At 46.7% G+C, this 18,409-nt stretch overlaps 1 protein-coding gene across 1 annotated transcript in view; it reads right to left on the minus strand.

Moving 5' to 3' along the window:
* The window catches only part of OSBP2 (oxysterol binding protein 2), a 392,283-nt gene that overhangs the window by 293,668 nt on the left and 80,206 nt on the right, over nt 1-18,409 (minus strand). The gene's annotated exons all lie outside the window — the stretch shown is intronic.

Raw genomic sequence — 18,409 nt, forward strand, 5'->3', positions numbered from 1 at the left:
ACAGAGCCTGCTCAGTTGGTTTTAAACACACAGGGCCAAAGCACAGGAACTGACACGAACCAAGGAGCTCTGGCTGGATTAGAAGGGTCCCTCCCTCTCAAGCGGGAGAGGGAGTCTCGGGCAGCAAAGCCAGTCACCCAAGCTAGGCCTACCTAGGTGGTGGTCATCACAGGATGGTAGTGCTTTAGGTTACATGATTCTGGGATGCATTAACAGGTGTGTTGTAAACAAGACACGAGAAGTCATTCTTCCGCTTTACTCTGCGCTGGTTAGGCCTCAACTGGAGTATTGTATCCAGTTCTGGGCACCGCATTTCAAGAAAGATGTGGAGAAACTGGAGAGGGTCCAGAGAAGAGCAACAAGAATGATTAAAGGTCTTGAGAACATGACCTATGAAGGAAGGCTGAAGGAATTGGGTTTGTTTAGTTTGGAAAAGAGAAGACTGAGATGGGACATGATAGCAGTTTTCAGGTATCTAAAAGGGTGTCATCAGGAGGAGGGAGAAAACATGTTCAGCTTAGCCTCCAATGATAGAACAAGAAGCAATGGGCTTAAAATGCAGCAAGGGAGATTTAGGTTGGACATTAGGAAAAAGTTCCTAACTGTCAGGGTAATTAAACACTGGAATAAATTGCCTAGGGAAGTTGTGGAATCTCCATCGCTGGAGATATTTAAGAGTAGGTTAGATAAATGTCTAACAGGGATGGTCTAGACAGTATTTGGTCCTGCCATGAGGGCAGGGGACTGGACTCGATGACCTCTCGAGGTCCCTTCCAGTCCTAGAGTCTAGGAGTCTATGAGTTAGAGAGACATGCCTGAGGACTTTGGGTTCAGCACAGACTCACTCAAGAGTTGCCCTCCTATTCTGTGGCTCTAAGCCACTGGCTGTGTCACGAAAGATGAGCTAGGACCATTGGGAATCCCTGGAAGAGATGTGGTTGATTCAGCCAGACTCTCTCTAGTCTGGGGCTTCCATCAAGCAGCTACTTCGTCATCCCCTTATAGGTGCTGCACATGCACCCCAACTTTCTGTTCTGCTCTACTGACAGGTGCAATGGAGAAGCAAAGCCCTGGCCCAGTCCCACTCTACCCTCTTTGGGGAATGTGACAGAAGAGTGCAGAAGTCTCTGTGCCACCAAAGAGGGACCCACAGTCATGACCCTGCTCCTAGGATGACGCTCCGATAAGTCAGTGATGCGGGGAATAAACAGTAACTTCCACACACAGGAGTTAGGTAAAGGATGGAAGAGCAGCCCTTTCTGGACCTCACAGGAACCAGGACAAGCAGCTGCAGAGGCATGAGGGCTACCATGCCCATTTTTACAGAGTTTAATGGCAGTCAGGGAAGGGGGCAAAGGCCTTTGCTGCTCTGTTACTGTGGTTGAATAGTACCCTACAGAAACCTCAAGAGAGCCCATCCTGCACCTCCTAGGAACTCCCCATCTGCTGTGAACCTGACCTGTCATAGGGAGACCGGAACTGCCAGCAGCTGGAGCCTGGCACAGAGCCTGTGCTCCCCTTGCAGCTCCGGGCTGGACTCTGCACAGGGGCACAAGGAAAGAGTGGGGGAAAGGACCAAATTTAACCCTGGTGTAACCCTATGGAGCTCAAGATAGCTGCATCTGCTTGCACTTGGGCTGAATTTGACCCAAAGTGCAATGAAGCTATCACCTCCACGTCCAGCACACACACACACCCCAGCGATACCCTCACAGGAGCGCTGCTCTCCTCTTTAAGGCACGAAGGCCCAAAACGATGGGGTTTTTGCAAAAGAAATGAAGGGTTCTTGACTCCACTAAACCAGATGAAATCACAACTTCCCTGCTCCTCCAGCCAAGGAGACTGCTTCTAATTTTCTAACTGGTGCTTTGCTTTATTTTTAAAAGTGACCTTTAACTGGAAACTTGCATGGGAGATCATTTACCATAAATCAGAGCACACACACAGGGAACACCACGGACTGTCCGCCTAACACCCTCAAACGGCTTCCTCCATTTCCATGCACAAAAATGAAAGGTGCCCTTCTGCAGCTCCCCTGTGTTTGGATAGACAGAGCTGCCCGTTCATCGCAACCAGCTCAACCATTGCATAACGTGACCCAGGCAGATTTCCTGATTCCCGAGTTTCTGAGATAATCTGGGAGCTGCACATATGGAGGAAACACGTGGGCAGCTCTGGCCACCAATATAAAAACTGACCCAAGGTTAGATACATGAAGGGATACCATGTATGCATGTGACACAGGATGATGCTGAATGTTTGCAGTTCTCTCTCACACACACACACACCCCTCTCTAATGGGAGGAATTCACCTAACAGGGAACAAAAGCATAAATGAACAGTTCTTCACAGCATCTCGGGGATATAAATAGGGCAGGTTTATCCACAGCAGTTACTCACACACAAGGCTGAACAGACTGCCTGCACAGATGAACATAGATAATCCAAAATCATTGCTGTGGTGAAATTATAGGAGTGGGAGGACCTTGCTGCTTCCCATCACCTCCTCCTGTGTTACCATGGCTCTGGCCTGAGCTGCTCTCAATGTGCCTGTGACGAATTTGTTACTAACAACCTGAGTGCAGGGCTCTGCACAGAGGCATCCGAGAACAGCAGCAGGGCAGGGCAGAGGGGCATTAATTTTAAGTGATCTTTTCATAGAGCTGCCCCAAATTCCAGCATCTCTGGTGGACTGCCCTATGACAGATGTATTGGAGTTCAAAAGGAGAATCCAGACAGGACAGAACTAATGACCCTGAACTGGTCCCCATAAATAGGGATAGCTCAGTGGTTTGAGCATTGGCCTGCTAAACCTAGGGTTGAGAGTTAAATCCCTGAGGGGGCCACTTAGGGATCTGGGGCAAAATCAGTACTTGGTCCTGCTAGTGAAGGCAGGGGGCTGGACTCAATGACCTTTCAATGTCCCTTCCAGTTCTAGGAGATAGGATATCTCCAATTATTATAATAAACTCCACTGTCCCATAGGAATGCCATAACATTCAAGTTCACAGGTCATTGAGAAGGCAGGTTTGACAGGTTACCTTGTCAATTAATCTATCAAGATGTATATAAACTGCTGACCTCTCCCACAAGGAGGATTGTGGGAGAGATCAGCAGCTATTTTTGCTGTAGCCTGTCCTTAAAAAGTGTAGGTTAAAAAAAAAATAGGTTTTTCCCTTGCCCACAAATTTTAAAAAGCACTCAAGGGATGTCGCTTCAATTTTCTGAAAGTTTTTGCCCCAAACACTGTCCATGCGCGGTGTGCTTCAATCTCACAGAGGAATATTTCAGGAAGTCCTGAGCAGGACAAACTGCAGCTTCTAATTGAAATGCTTTTGCAATCACACCACCAGTGGGTCCCACCAATTCCCCACTCACACAAACTAATCGCACTAATTGATGTGGCACTGCATTTGCTGCAGCTGATTTGCACAAACCTTACAGATTCACCATTCAAATCAATTCTGGAAGCTCACACGGACGGTATTTAAAGTAATCCAAGTTGCTGCTCTCCTTTACACATTATAAATGAATGCACCATAAAATACTCACAACTCCCCTATATCACAAACACTAGCCCAGAGGTGCTCAGGACACAGAACATTCTACAGCATGTGCAGAGCAGTACACTGGCATAAAACCAGCCCCAATATTAAAACCAGCGAAGGGAGATCCAGCACCGGGGGGCAGGCTAGGTGCGACACACGCCTACAACAGTGACTTTTTAGACACAGCCATAAAAAATCTGCCAGAGTGGAGAGAGATGCCCTGAGGTGGTTGTCATAGCAAAGTGAGATTCACATCCTAGTGGGCACTGCAGCACACGGCAGCTCCCTTGCCTGCCAGCCTGAAACAGGGCTCTGAAAGGGCTCCCAGTGTCTCACCACAGACGCCAATCAGGACAAGGCACACAGAGATAGTCTGTAGCCAGAGCAGACACTGCTATGAGCTTTAACCACCTTCCCCTTCCCCGGGTCACATTAAAATCAATTTGCCTTTGTCATAAACAGATAGCTAAGGGTTAATGTCTCTTTCACCTGAAGCACCTGACCAGAGGACCAATCAGGAAACCGGATTTTTTTCAACTTTGGGTGGAGGGAAGTTTGTGTCTGAGTCTTTTGTCTGTCTGCCTGCTTTCTCTGAGCTTTGGAGAAGTAGTTTTTGCTTTCTAATCTTCTGTTTCTAAGTGTAAGGACAAAGAGATCAGATAGTAAGTTATATGGTTTCTTTTCTTTGGTATTTGCATGAATATAAGTGCTGGAGTGCTTTGATTTGTATTCTTTTTGAATAAGGCTGTTTATTCAATATTCTTTTAAGCAATTGACCCTGTATTTTGTCACCTTAATACAGAGAGAAAAAATACATACAAATGGTCTTTCTTTCTTATATAAAGCTTTCTTTTAAGACCTGTTGGAGTTTTCTTTTCTGGGAAATTTCAGGGAAATTGAGTCTGTACTCACCAGGGAATTGATGGGAGGAAGAAATCAGGGGGAGATCTGTGTGTGTTGGATTTGCTAGCCTGATTTTGCATTCCCTCTGGGTGAAGAGGAAAGTGCTTTTGTTTCCAGGACTGGGAACGGAGAGGGGGAGTCACTCTGTTTGGATTCACAGAGCTTGTGTCTGTGTATCTCTCCAGGAGCACCTGGAGGGGGGAAGGGAAAAAGGATTATTTCCCTTTGTTGCGAGACTCAAGGGATTTGGGTCTTGGGGTCCCCAGGGAAGGTTTTTCAGGGGGACCAGAGTGTCCCAAAACACTAATTTTTTGGGTGGTGGCAGCAAGTACCAGGTCCAAGCTGGTAACTAAGCTTGGAGGTTTTCATGCTAACCCCCATATTTTGGACGCTAAGGTCCAAATCTGGGACTAAAGTTATGACAGCCTTCCTACAGGCAACTGGCATCAAGGACACAATGTTGGTTCAATGACAGTCAAGCCGATAAGCTCCGTGACCAGCTGGGCTTCCACAGTCCTGTTCAAGCTGATTGTGATGGAGAAGTGCTGCAGTAAATGGAGCAATGCTCAAGGAAGCAGGAGGCACAACAGGGCCACAAAGGAACTTTCTCCACAAATAATGACCGACAATGGCTCCCTCCAACAAGACTGTTGTGAGGGACGTTTTGCTGCTCATGAGAAAATTAAACAGGAAGGGTCGCGGGGGTGATGATCAGCCTCTTACTCTGCAGATGTGAATGTACTCCAGCTATTCCCTGTTTGCCAATCACAAACTAGTGCTCCTGATGCTTTGGTCTGATTGGTAGGTTCTGCTCATGAAGACTCCAAGGCAAATGGTGCGCTGGACCAGGAGAGGGATGTGCCAGCCCAGCTCAGGGAGCGGCGTCTGCACAGCGCTGGCTAGCAGCATGCCGGACTCAGGCCAATGGTCACTTTGATAAACTCTAGAAATCAGATCCTGAGAAGGCAGAGTATGACCATGACCTTTTACCTCCCCAGCAGCGGACAGAGCTTGGCGCTTGGATACAGTCTTAATGCCATGGTCATTGACAACCTGAGCTCTTGGGGCGACCAACCTCTGAGAAGCCAGTCATCCAAGCATGTCAAGTATCAGAGTATTAGTCTGTATCCACAAAAACAAGAGGCATCCGGTGGCACCTTGCCCAAATAAATCTGTTAGTCTTTAAGGTGCCACGGGACTCCTCATTGTTTTCACCCAAGTATGGAAATCCTGACATTTCCCACTGGCGGAGATGAGCTGCTACCACTGAGAAAATCTTTGCGAACATTGTTGGGGCTGTGAAGAGTCCAGAGAGGAGACCTCAATATTAATAGTGGTCTACCCCATTACAAAGCGTAGGAAGTGCTGGTGGAAGAAGCGGATGGCTACACGACAGCAGGTGTTCTCTAGGTTAAGAGCAATGAACCCATCAAAGGATGGGTTGTCATAGCTAGTGTCACCATTCTGAAGTGTTGTGCTAGGCTGTAGTAGCTCAAGTTCCTGAGGTCAGGGATCGGTCTTAACCCTCTGTCTTTCCTGGGAATAAGGAAATAATAGGATTAGAACCTTCTTCCATTGAACTACAGTGGAACTGGCTGTATTGTTCTCAGGAGGAGAAGGGAATGAATCTCGTCTTAGGAGTTTGTGAGAAGGATCCCTGAAGAGGAACCGAAGGGGTGAGGAAAGAGGAGGAATGAAATGGAAATCGATAGAGTAGCCCACTTCAACAACCTCCAATAGCCACTTATCCAAGTAAGATTCCCAGGCGCGTAAGTAGTGGGAGAGTCATGTTCCGATGAAGTGGGCTGCTTGATGCCCTCAATCGAAGTGTCAAAAGGGCCTCTTAGAGGGAGGGACTGATTGAGTATGGGGAAGACCTAGAAGGAGCTGGATGGTTCCTCTCATTGGCTGCATGGACTACAAGGGAAAGGAGCTGGGGTGCGAGAAGAACTGCTCCATTTCTTTTGTCCCCTACACTTTCCAAAAACTTCCTGGATTGTCTGTGCACTGCTGTATTGCTCTCCCAGCAGATATCAGGATGATTAAAGTCTTTGCAGCTGCATAAACATAACAAGACTCCATGCTTCAGGACGTTCTTTCCTTCCCTGGCAATTGATCTATGAATATCTTTCCACCATCCATAGCATAGAAAACAGGCTAGATGTCTTAAAGGAGGGTTTAGCCTTCTTCAAAAGCCATCACATACTGGGCAATTGCAGAGACCCATTTCAGTTCCACAATTCTTTCCTATTGTTCCTATATTATGTGGAATAAAGGATTTATCGGTAGGAATTCAGAACGGTGACATTACGTGACCGATACACCAATGAGTGCTGGCAAAACCATCATACCACACCATGAGTTCTGCATATGCCACATTTTACAACAGCTATTTTAGAAATGTTCTAATTATTAAGCATTGTAACCATTCCACATTCCTGTTCCAAGCTGCTCAGAGGTTTGGGGTATTAGTATGAGGAAATATGGATTAAAAGCAGGGTGGACTGATTTAAATGAAATTAAATCAAATCAATTTTAAATCAGCAAGCAGGAAACCTTGTTTCAATAATTGATTTTAATCTTGTTCTGTGTTTGTACATTAGTTATTTTCCTAAAGAAAGGTTGATTCTCATTTGTTAGTAAACTTTACAACATGCTGATTTGCAATGAAATACCACCAGTGTAAATACAGCCTTTACACTAGACTCGGTGCACTTTTTGCTAACTAGAAGGATGCACTAGAACTATGCAAATTTAAACAATTATATAACTTAAAAATGCAAAGCTTAAATAGATGAAGTATGTTATTATGCTACAAAATGGTGACTGATGCATTTCTTATTTACTAGATTAATGTTTTACTTTGTTTCTGTCAAGCTGCATTTGAATGGAGATTAAAATTCAATTACAAATATACAAACTGAATTTAAAGTTAGTTTAATTTAACTAAATATCTCAAATGTGCTGGATATAAGAAAAACGTTTATCAAAACGTCCTGCATTTAAAGCTAACTGATTGATTAAGCAAAGGAAGCATTATCTGCATTTAATGAATTGAACTGGTTGCTTCTGCTCACTATATCCTTCAACTAATATATCTTCTCACCTCATTTTTACTCACTGGCTCGGAAGGGAACAATAAGCTTTCCTGCTTTTTCAACCCCTAATCAATGTCTCAAACTTAAGGAGCTAGTCATTGAACTAAACTATCTGAATAAATGGAAGTGAACTTCTGCATGTGCAGAAGAGGCTATCACTGTCAAAAGCCAGTTCAGCACTTCAACAAGCTCCGGTTCCAGTTGCTCAGCCAGTGACTTGCACCAATTCAGTGGTCTGACTGCCTTTAAAAGTTTGGCAGCAAACATTACTGCTCGATTTTTATTTCACTTAAATGATTTTAATACATTACAGTAAGTTTCAGCCTCAATATAGGCTTTAATATAGTAGAGATGGTCTATTTTAAATTTAATTTTAAATAAGTTTATTTTCAAAAAGCATTTAAATCAGATTTTTATTTCAATTAAATACGAGTGATTTTTATGCACCTTGATTAATGGGTAGAATGTAGAGGTGGTCATCAAAGGTGCATAATAAATGTCTCATCCCATGTAAAGTGACCTTTAACTGGAAACTTGCATGGGAGATCATTTACCATAAATCAGAGCACACACACAGGGAACACCACGGACTGTCCCATGTATTTAACTTCAAATGCTGCACATAAAGCATATAATCTTATTGATAAAAAATAAGGCTAAGATTTTGTCAGTTATTTTTAGGAGAAGTCATGGACAGGTCACAGGCAATAAACAACAACTGACAGAAGCCGTGACCGTGTCTGTGACTTCTGCTGCTGCAGCTTTCTGGTTTTCCCCCCACCACCATGGTGACTGGAAGCTACAAGGTTCCCCCTCCTCCCACAGCAGCTAGGAGATGCAAGGTGACCATATCAAAAGAGAAAATGGGCCGCCACCCACTTGCCCAGTGCCCCCCTCCCACCGTGTGAGGCTGTTGTCTATCGCTGGAACCCTAAGGAGGGTCCCCTCAGGAGTCTGTCACTTGTCACTGGAACCCTGCCAGGGCCCCACTGGCTGTCAGCTCCAGAGTCCAGCAGCCTCTGGGGCTGAGCAGAGAATCGATTCCGTGACTTCCATGACCTCTGTGACAAACGTAACCTTAAGTATAAATACCTGGCACTGAGCTAACGGGATGCACAAACCAAAAAGTAGCTTTAGTGCTTGGACTTCTAGAGTGAATCCATCATTTAAGCCAAACTGAAATGTTTCTTATTGTTATAACCTTAGTCCCAGATTTGGACCTTAGCGTCCAAAATATGGGGGTTAGCATGAAAACCTCCAAGCTTAGTTACCAGCTTGGACCTGGTACCTGCTGCCACCACCCAAAAAATTAGAGTGTTTTGGGGCACTCTGGTCCCCCTGAAAAACCTTTCCTGGGGACCCCAAGACCCAAATCCCTTGAGTCTCACAACAAAGGGAAATAATCCTGATTCCCTTCCCCCCTCCAGGTGCTCCTGGAGAGATACACAGACACAAGCTCTGTGAAACTACGCAGAGTGATTCCCCCTCTCCGTTCCCAATCCTGGAACAAAAGCACTTTCCTTTTTACCCAGAGGAAATGCCAAATCAGGCTAGCAATCCAACACACAGCTCTCCCCTTGATTTCTTCCTCCCACCAATTTCCTGGTGAGTACAGACTTAATTTCCCTGAAGTAAAGAAAAACTCCAACAGGTCTTAAAAGAAAACTTTATATAAAAAAGAAAGAAAAAATACAAATAGTCTCTCTGTATTCAGATGACACAATACAGGGCAATTTCTTAAAAGAATATTGAATAAACAGCCTTATTCAAAAAGAATACAAATCAAAGCACTCCAGCACTTATATTTATGCAAATACCAAAGAAAAGAAACCATAGAACTTACTATCTGATCTCTTTGTCCTTACACTTAGAAACAGAAGACTAGAAAATAGAACTACTTCTCCAAAGCTCAGAGGAAGCAGGCAGGCAGACAAAAGACTCAGACACACAATTCCCTCCACCCAAAGTTGAAAAAATCCGGTTTCCTGATTGGTTCTCTGGTCAGGTGTTTCAGGTGAAAGAGACATTAACCCTTAGCTATCTGTTTATGACACGCCCCCCAAATTGCAGACAGTGGGGAAGCTCACTGGCGGCAATTTCCTTCTAGAACTTGAAAATAAACAGATTAATACAACACATGCACCTTTACATATACTACTAAGTATATAACTAACAGACTTTTACATTTTAAGAGCACTTTTTAACTACTGGATTGTGGGAAACTCTCACGGGAGAGTGCATTAGCAACTTTGTTAGAAGCTTCTGTGATGTGTTGAATTTCAAAATCAAAATCTTGGAGAGCTAAACTCCAACGAAGAAGTTTCTTGTTGTTCCCCTTGGCAGTATGAAGCCACTTTAGTGCAGCATGGTCAGTTTGTAGTTTGAACCGCCGTCCCCAAACATATGGGCGTAGCTTTTCCAGGGCGTACACAATGGCATAGCATTCCTTTTCACTGACTGACCAGTGACTTTCCCTCTCAGACAGTTTCTTGCTGAGAAACACGACAGGATGGAAGTTGTGATCTGTTGCTTCCTGCATGAGCACTGCTCTTATACCACGCTCAGATGCATCTGTGGTTACTAGGAATGGCTTGTCAAAATCCGGGGCCCTGAGTACAGGGTCAGACATGAGTGTTGCCTTAAGTTGGGTAAAGGCCTTTTGACACTCATCAGTCCACTTAACTGCATTTGGCTGGGTCTTTTTGGTCAGGTCGGTCAATGGGGCAGCGATTTGGCTGTAGTGTGGTACAAATTGCCTGTAGTATCCAGCCAAGCCTAAGAAGGATTGGACCTGTTTCTTTGACCTTGGGACAGGCCACTTTTGGATAGCATCCACCTTGGCCTGTAGGGGGTTTATGGTTCCTCGACCCACCTGGTGCCCCAGGTAAGTCACTCTGTTTTGGCCTATTTGACACTTTTTGGCCTTAACAGTTAGTCCTGCCTGCCTGATGTGCTCAAAGACCTTTTCCAGGTGGAGTAGGTGTTCGAGCCAGGAGTCTGAAAAAATGGCCACATCATCGAGGTAGGCAACTGCAAATTCTCCCAGTCCAGCTAGTAGACCGTCTACCAGCCTCTGGAAGGTGGCGGGTGCATTTCGAAGGCCGAAAGGAAGGACATTGAATTCATACACCCCCGCATGGGTGATGAATGCTGACCTCTCCTTGGCAGGTTCATGTAGCGGTACTTGCCAGTACCCCTTGGTTAAGTCTATTGTAGAGATGAACTGGGCACGTCCCAACTTTTTCAATAGCTCATCAGTACGTGGCATTGGATAGTTGTCCGGACGAGTTACAGCATTTAGCTTACGGTAGTCCACGCAAAAGCGTATTTTCCCATCTGGTTTGGGTACCAGAACCACTGGAGATGCCCATGCACTGGTAGATGAGCGGATTATACCCATCTGTAGCATGTTCTGGATCTCCCGTTCTATAGCAGCTTGGGCATGAGGAGACACCCGGTAGGGTGGGGTTCTGATTGGGTGAGCATTACCTGTATCAATGGAGTGGTATGCCCGTTCAGTCCGTCCTGGGGTGGCTGAGAACAATGGGGCGAAGCTAGTGCACAGCTCCTTGATTTGTTGCCGCTGCAGACGTTCCAGGGTGGTTGAGAGGTTCATGGGCTAAGCTTAAGAGCTTCCCCCGGTACTTAGTTGGAACCACCAACTGTTTTTGCGGCTGCCATTCTTCCCAGTGTCCACCAGAAAGAATTTCCTTGTATAAAAGTCCTTGGTCTATAACAAACCGGGATCGATTAGAAGAGCTGAGAGGCGGTGGGGTGCTCCGTGCCGCCGCCCAAGCTTTCTGAAGGCTGTCATCTGCTTCCTGCTCAGCCTGGAACTGTTCCCTTGAGGCTGGGGTCACCAGTTCTTTCTCAGACTGTGGACTTGGGCTTGGTCCCTCTGGAAGCGATGTAGGTGATGGGGTTGTTTCCGTTGCTGGTGAACCGCTCTCCGCTGGTGCACCTGAGGGTATTTCAGGCTCTGGCTGAGCCTTTTGGGTATGGCTGTCTGTTGCTTCTGCCAGTTCTGGCTCGCTGGCGCCCTCTGGCGTTGAGTTTGAAGATGTGGTTGCACTTGCTGGTGCTGGTTGCTGTTCCAGTTCCAGGCCTGGGACTGGAGATGCTGTGGCTGTTTCAGTGATAGGCATGGAATCCGGGTCCACTACCTCTGTCTGGGTCTCTGGTAACACAGACGGGGCCTCTGTGGACGGCTCAGGAACAGGAATGGGTCTGGAAGCTTGCCTGGTTTGGCTACGGGTAACCATTCCCACTCTCTTGGCCCGCCTCACCTGGTTGGCCAAGTCTTCCCCCAGTAGCATGGGGATAGGATAATTGTCATAGACTGCAAAAGTCCACATTCCTGACCAGCCTTTGTACTGGACAGGCAGTTGAGCTGTAGGCAAGTCTACAGCTTGTGACATGAAGGGGTAAATTGTAACTTTGGCCTTTGGGTTGATGAATTTGGGGTCAACGAAGGATTGGTGGATAGCTGACACTTGTGCCCCCGTGTCTCTCCACGCAGTAACCTTCTTTCCGCCCACTCTCAAATTTTCCCTTCGCTCTAAGGGTATTTGAGAGGCATCTGGGCCTGGGGATCTTTGGTGTGATGGAGGTGTAATGAATTGCACTCGCATGGTGTTCTTGGGACAGTTGGCCTTGATATGTCCCAGTTCATTACACTTAAAGCATCTTCCATCTGATGGGTCACTGGGCCGAGGTGAGTTACTGGAGACTGGTGAGGTTGAAGGGTAGGGTATCTGTGGCTTTACTTGGGTGGTATGTGGGGTCTTTGGCTGTCCTCGGTTGTAGGGTTTATGATCTGTGTGCCCCCTGGGGTAATCGTTCCCCTTGACAGTAGCTTTCTTGCTTTCTGCCAGTTCCATCCATTTGGCTCCAATCTCCCCCGCCTCAGCGATATCTTTGGGATTTCTATCTTGTATGTACCGTGTGATGTCTTCAGGAACACCATCCAAGAACTGCTCCATTTGTATGAGGAGGTTCAGTTCTTCCAAGGTTTGAATGTTGTTTCCTGTTAGCCAGGCCTCATAGTTTTTTTGCAATGTAGTAGGCGTGTTTGGGAAATGACACCTCTGGTTTCCACTTTTGGGTTCTGAAGCGCCGACGGGCATGATCTGGGGTTATCCCCATTCTGTATCTGGCCTTGGTTTGAAAAAGTTTATAGTCATTCATTTGCCGCTTAGGCATTTCAGCTGCCACCTCTGCTAAAGGTCCACTGAGCTGTGGCCTTAATTCTACCATGTACTGGTCTTCGGGGATGCTGTACCCAAGACAAGCTCTTTCAAAATTTTCCAAGAAGGCCTCGGTGTCATCACCTGCCTTGTAGGTGGGAAATTTCCTGTGCTGTGGAGCAATAATTGGCGCCGGGTTGTTAGGGTTGGCCGGCACATGCAGCCCAGCTTTTGCCAACTCCAGTTCATGTTTTCTCTGTTTTTCCTTCTCTTCATTTTCTTTTTCCATTTGTTTTTGTTGTTTTTCCATGTCTCGGCGGTGGGCCGCCTCATCTTCTGCTTGTTTCCTTCGGTAGGCCACCTTTTCTTCTTCTAGTTTTCTTTTGTGTGCTGCCTCTTGGGCTGCCTGTTCTCTTTGGAAGGCTGCCAGTTTCAGGTTTTCTTCCTTTTCTTTTATCTCCATCTGTCGCCTGTGTTCAGCTTCTTTGAATTGGCCTTCGGCCTCCATTTTTGTCCTAGAAGTCATGATTCCTGTTTTCTTGTGTTGGGGTGCCCTCCGGTGTTTCTCTTTTGAACTGCAGGCTCTGTTGCCTCCTGAAGTCTGCCTAGCAACAGTGCTTTTTTCCCTTTCTCTCTCTAGCTAATGTTCAATTAAGGGAAACCAGAAAAACCACTTTATTTGCATGCATATAAGTGCTGGTACTTGCCTCCTAATGGGAGGGCTATTGCATGACAAAAGACCCTTAACAGTCTCTTGCTTAACATGCAAACCACAAACTACTAGAGAGAGCAGAAAAAAAAAATTCTCTCTGGTTCCCTTTTAAAACCAAACTGTTTCTCTCTGCTAAAAAGCCCTTAGCAGAGAAAAGAAAAATATAATATTCCTACTGGCTTCTGGATTCTGTCTATATCCCGCCGCTGCCACTCATGTTATAACCTTATTCCCAGATTTGGACCTTAGCGTCCAAAATATGGGGGTTAGCATGAAAACCTCCAAGCTTAGTTACCAGCTTGGACCTGGTACCTGCTGCCACCACCCAAAAAATTAGAGTGTTTTGGGGCACTCTGGTCCCCCTGAAAAACCTTTCCTGGGGACCCCAAGACCCAAATCCCTTGAGTCTCACAACAAAGGGAAATAATCCTGATTCCCTTCCCCCCTCCAGGTGCTCCTGGAGAGATACACAGACACAAGCTCTGTGAAACTACGCAGAGTGATTCCCCCTCTCCGTTCCCAATCCTGGAACAAAAGCACTTTCCTTTTTACCCAGAGGAAATGCCAAATCAGGCTAGCAATCCAACACACAGCTCTCCCCTTGATTTCTTCCTCCCACCAATTTCCTGGTGAGTACAGACTTAATTTCCCTGAAGTAAAGAAAAACTCCAACAGGTCTTAAAAGAAAACTTTATATAAAAAAGAAAGAAAAAATACAAATAGTCTCTCTGTATTCAGATGACACAATACAGGGCAATTTCTTAAAAGAATATTGAATAAACAGCCTTATTCAAAAAGAATACAAATCAAAGCACTCCAGCACTTATATTTATGCAAATACCAAAGAAAAGAAACCATAGAACTTACTATCTGATCTCTTTGTCCTTACACTTAGAAACAGAAGACTAGAAAATAGAACTACTTCTCCAAAGCTCAGAGGAAGCAGGCAGGCAGACAAAAGACTCAGACACACAATTCCCTCCACCCAAAGTTGAAAAAATCCGGTTTCCTGATTGGTTCTCTGGTCAGGTGTTTCAGGTGAAAGAGACATTAACCCTTAGCTATCTGTTTATGACACTTATATTTTGGAACTTAAATGTTCTTCAGAAAGTATTTAAATCAGCCATGGTTTCTGGGAGGCTCAATATTCCCTTTCTAGAGCTAGCACAGCTGCCATGCCAAACTAACAATTGATGCCTGCCTCAGCAGTTACAATTTCTGCTACTTCATAGCAAGGTAGAGAGACCTATAAGGAACTTGCATGTCCAGCCTGCGCAATGCACTGTCTGGAGGGACACTTCCTGACTCTAAAAGCAATTATCTAACTCCCGCCAGCACAAGACCAGAGTGCTCCCACAACATTGTTACCCAATTTTATCCTGGTCTCTTCTCTGAGAAGCAAACGCCCAAAAGCTGCTTTCTGACAGAGATGCACATTCAGAATTGCTTTGGTAAAAGTCTCTGACATTTCATCAACAACGCTAAGACCATTTCCAATTACATCCTTTTCTCTCTGAAAGCCTCTGACCAGACAGCCAAACCTTCCTCCTCTAAGTCTCTCCAGGAACTCGCACTCTCCAATCCTGACTCCAAATCAAGCTGTCCATGTCCATAGCAACAGAACAAGTTATTGAAAGGACTATTGCCAGGGTCTTCCATGCTCAAATTTCAGCCACTTGTTGCTTACTGAGGTGCTACATGTGTTGGGAGAACTGGGGTGGGGGGCCCGCGGGAATAAGCATGGGGATTTTTCTCTCCCTACAGTTCCTCACATCTCCTTGTCAATTGCTGGGAATGGGCCATTTTCATTACCACTACAAAAACGGTCCTTTTTCTCTCCTGCTGGTAATAGCTCACTTTAACTGATCACTCTCCTTATAGTGTGTATTGTAACACCCATTGCTTCATGTTCTCTGTGTATTATATATATATCTTCCTACTGTATTTTCCACTACATGCATCCGATGAAGTGGGCTGTAGCCCATGAAAGTTTATGTTCAAATAAATGTGATAGTCTCCAAGGTGCCACCAGTACTCCTGTTCTTTTTGTGGATACAGACTAACACGGCGGCTACTCTGAAAGTATTCAAGGTGTGGGTGTACCATGGATTTATATAGAGGCAATATGCTATTTCCCGTCTTATCTATCCCTTTCCTAGTGATTCCCAACATTCTGTTGGAGGGAGGATGGGAGAGGCTGAGGGAAAGATTTCACTAGAATGGAATTGGAAACATCCCTTGTTGGTATCAAAGGAGAAACTACTTACATCTAATTCTGGGTTGCAGTGCATCACAAATCATAATTATTGTAATTAAATGCCTTTTCCCAAAAATGTAAGCATTAGCATGGTGAGAAGTTCCCTTTTTTGGGAAGCCCCTGTGACACAGAGGCCCACTGGTGGTTCACTACTCTATCAGCAGCTTGTCAGATCTGTCATACTCACTACACCTAGCACACTATAGTTATAATCTGGATCTACGAAATGTCATGAAATAGGTTATTAGAAAATTAATAACTGATCATTAATATTCTTGCATGATGCATGCAGAGCTATTACAAAAAGTTGTGAATGCACTAGAATTATGTCCTTAAAGGTATTTGCCAAGCAACCCCTAAGGCCATGGCTACACTAGAGAGTTGCAGCGCTGGTTAGGGGGTTACAGCGCTGCAACCTAGGATGTGGCCACACTTGCAAAGCACGGCCAGTGCTGCAACTCCCTGGTTGCAGCACTGGCTGTACACCCGGTCGAGCCTCGGGATTCCAGCGCTTCAAGTGTGGACGCCCACCAGCGCTTTTATTGACCTCCGTGGTATAAGGAGGTATCCCAGCATACCTTAGAAGCCTCTCTGGTAATCATGCACACTCCACTGCCCTGGGCTCAGCTGACCCCACCTTTACATGCCCCGGGAAATTTAAAAATCCCCTTCCTGTTTGCTCAGCCAGGTGTGGAGTGCAATCAATTAATCAATCAGCGACCATGCCTCCACGCCCCAGACTGGAACAATTCCGAGCTGCAGGACCTCATCAGTGTTTGGAGTGAGGAAGCTGTGCAAGCACAGCTGCGCTCCGGCCGGAGAAATTATGATACTTATGGGCAGATATCACAGTCCTTGCTGAGAAGAGCCATGAACGGGACACGTTGCAGTGCAGGATCAAAATAAAAGAGCTGAGGAGTGCTTACTGCAAAGCCCGTGAGGGAAATCGCCGCTCAGGAGCTGCCCCCACAACCTGCCGTTTTTACCAGGAGCTGGATGCCATACTTGGGTGTGACCCCACTGCCAATCCTAGGAGCACCATGGAGAGTTCAGAGCAGGGAGAAGTGGGGGAGGGTGTAGAGGAAGCCGACAGTGAGGCTACTGGCGTGGAGGGAGACACCCCGGAGTCCCAGGAGGCATGCAGCCAGGAGCTCTTCTCAAGCCAGGAGGAGGCTAGCCAGTCGCAGCAGCTGGAAGTTGCTGGTGAGGAAGAAGCTGCGGAGCGTGCTCGGGGTAAGCAGATTTTTATGTTTTGGGAGAGGAGGGTTTGGGTTATGGCTGCCTGCATGCATGCCTAAACGTGGAATAGCCCATTGATTTGCTCTATCACGTCTCTATAATCGGCCTCGGTAATCTCTTGAAAAGTTGCAGCCAGAGCGTGCGCAATGTGCTTTTGCAAGTTTATAGGGAGAGCCACTGTGGTCCTTGTCCCGGTCAGGCTAACTCGTCCGATCCACTGTGCAGCGAGGGGTGGGGGGACCATGGCTGCACACAGGCAAGCTGCATAGGGGCCAGGGCGGAATCCACATTGCTGTAGAAGACCCTCCCTCTCTTCCCAGGTAACACGCAGCAGTGATATATCTGGCAGTAGGAAACCCTGTTGAGAATTTAGGGATACTTGAGTGCAAGGCGCCAGGTTTGCAGTCCCCCCCCAGCCCTGCGGTGCGTTCCGGTCTCCCCACCCCCTTCCAGCACGTAGCCAGCCCCGCGGTGCGCTCCGGTCTCTCCCCCCCTTTCCAGCAGGCAGCCAGCCCCGCGGTGCGCTCCGGTCTCTCCCCCCCTTTCCAGCAGGCAGCCAGCCCCGCGGTGCGCTCCGGTCTCTCCCCCCCCTTTCCAGCAGGCAGCCAGCCCCGCGGTGCGCTCCGGTCTCTTCCCCCCCTTTCCAGCAGGCAGCCAGCCCCGCGGTGCGCTCCGGTCTCCCCCCCCCCCCAGGAGGCCGGCAGTTACACGGACCATGTCCCCCCCCCCGCCCGCCAGCAGCTCGCCACCTTCCTGTTCACTACTGTCCCCTGTGCAGGACACCAGCTACCTCCTGTACCCAGTGCAGATAAACCCCAGTGACCCATCGGTCAATTCCCCCTCCCAGGTGCAGTCGGGGCAGAAACACTCACCCCATTGCTCGCCATGCCTTCGCTTCCCTGGCCTCTCTGTGTTATGTTAGGTATATGGGAAGGATGCTACAAAAAGTCTAAAATCTCCTTCACTGTGTGATGATAAACAATGTAGCCTCTGTGTATTACATGTTTCTATCTATGTTTTTTTTAGTGACCTTGACTAATGCAGCCAGATCACCGGCCTCACGTCGCTTGCAGAACTTGAGAAAAAATCCGCGAAAATCAAAAGAAGAATTGATCAAAGCAGTTATGATTCACTACAACAGAGAAAGTAGGAAGACGCAGGAATGGAAAGAGAAAATGTATGAGTGGAGGCAAACAGAAAGCAGGAGAAAGGAATTGGCTACCAAAAAAACCTCAAAGCAGATGATAAGCCTCCTGGCTTGCCAAACTGAGTCTTTCGAGTCTCTCGTAGCCATGCAGGCAGATCTGTACCGTGGTAACCCACACCCCTCCCAAAGCTCTCTTTCTTGTTCCCCAGTATTTGCACAAAACACCTTTCTCCAGCAGCCAGTTTCTTATTACCCCCAGCTGCCCCCAACACCTGTACAATCACCTACCAGCCCTGATAACTACAATTCTTACCCTGTG

The sequence above is a fragment of the Gopherus evgoodei genome, chromosome 13, assembly GCF_007399415.2.
Source record: "Gopherus evgoodei ecotype Sinaloan lineage chromosome 13, rGopEvg1_v1.p, whole genome shotgun sequence".
Classification (NCBI taxonomy): Eukaryota; Metazoa; Chordata; order Testudines; family Testudinidae; genus Gopherus; species Gopherus evgoodei.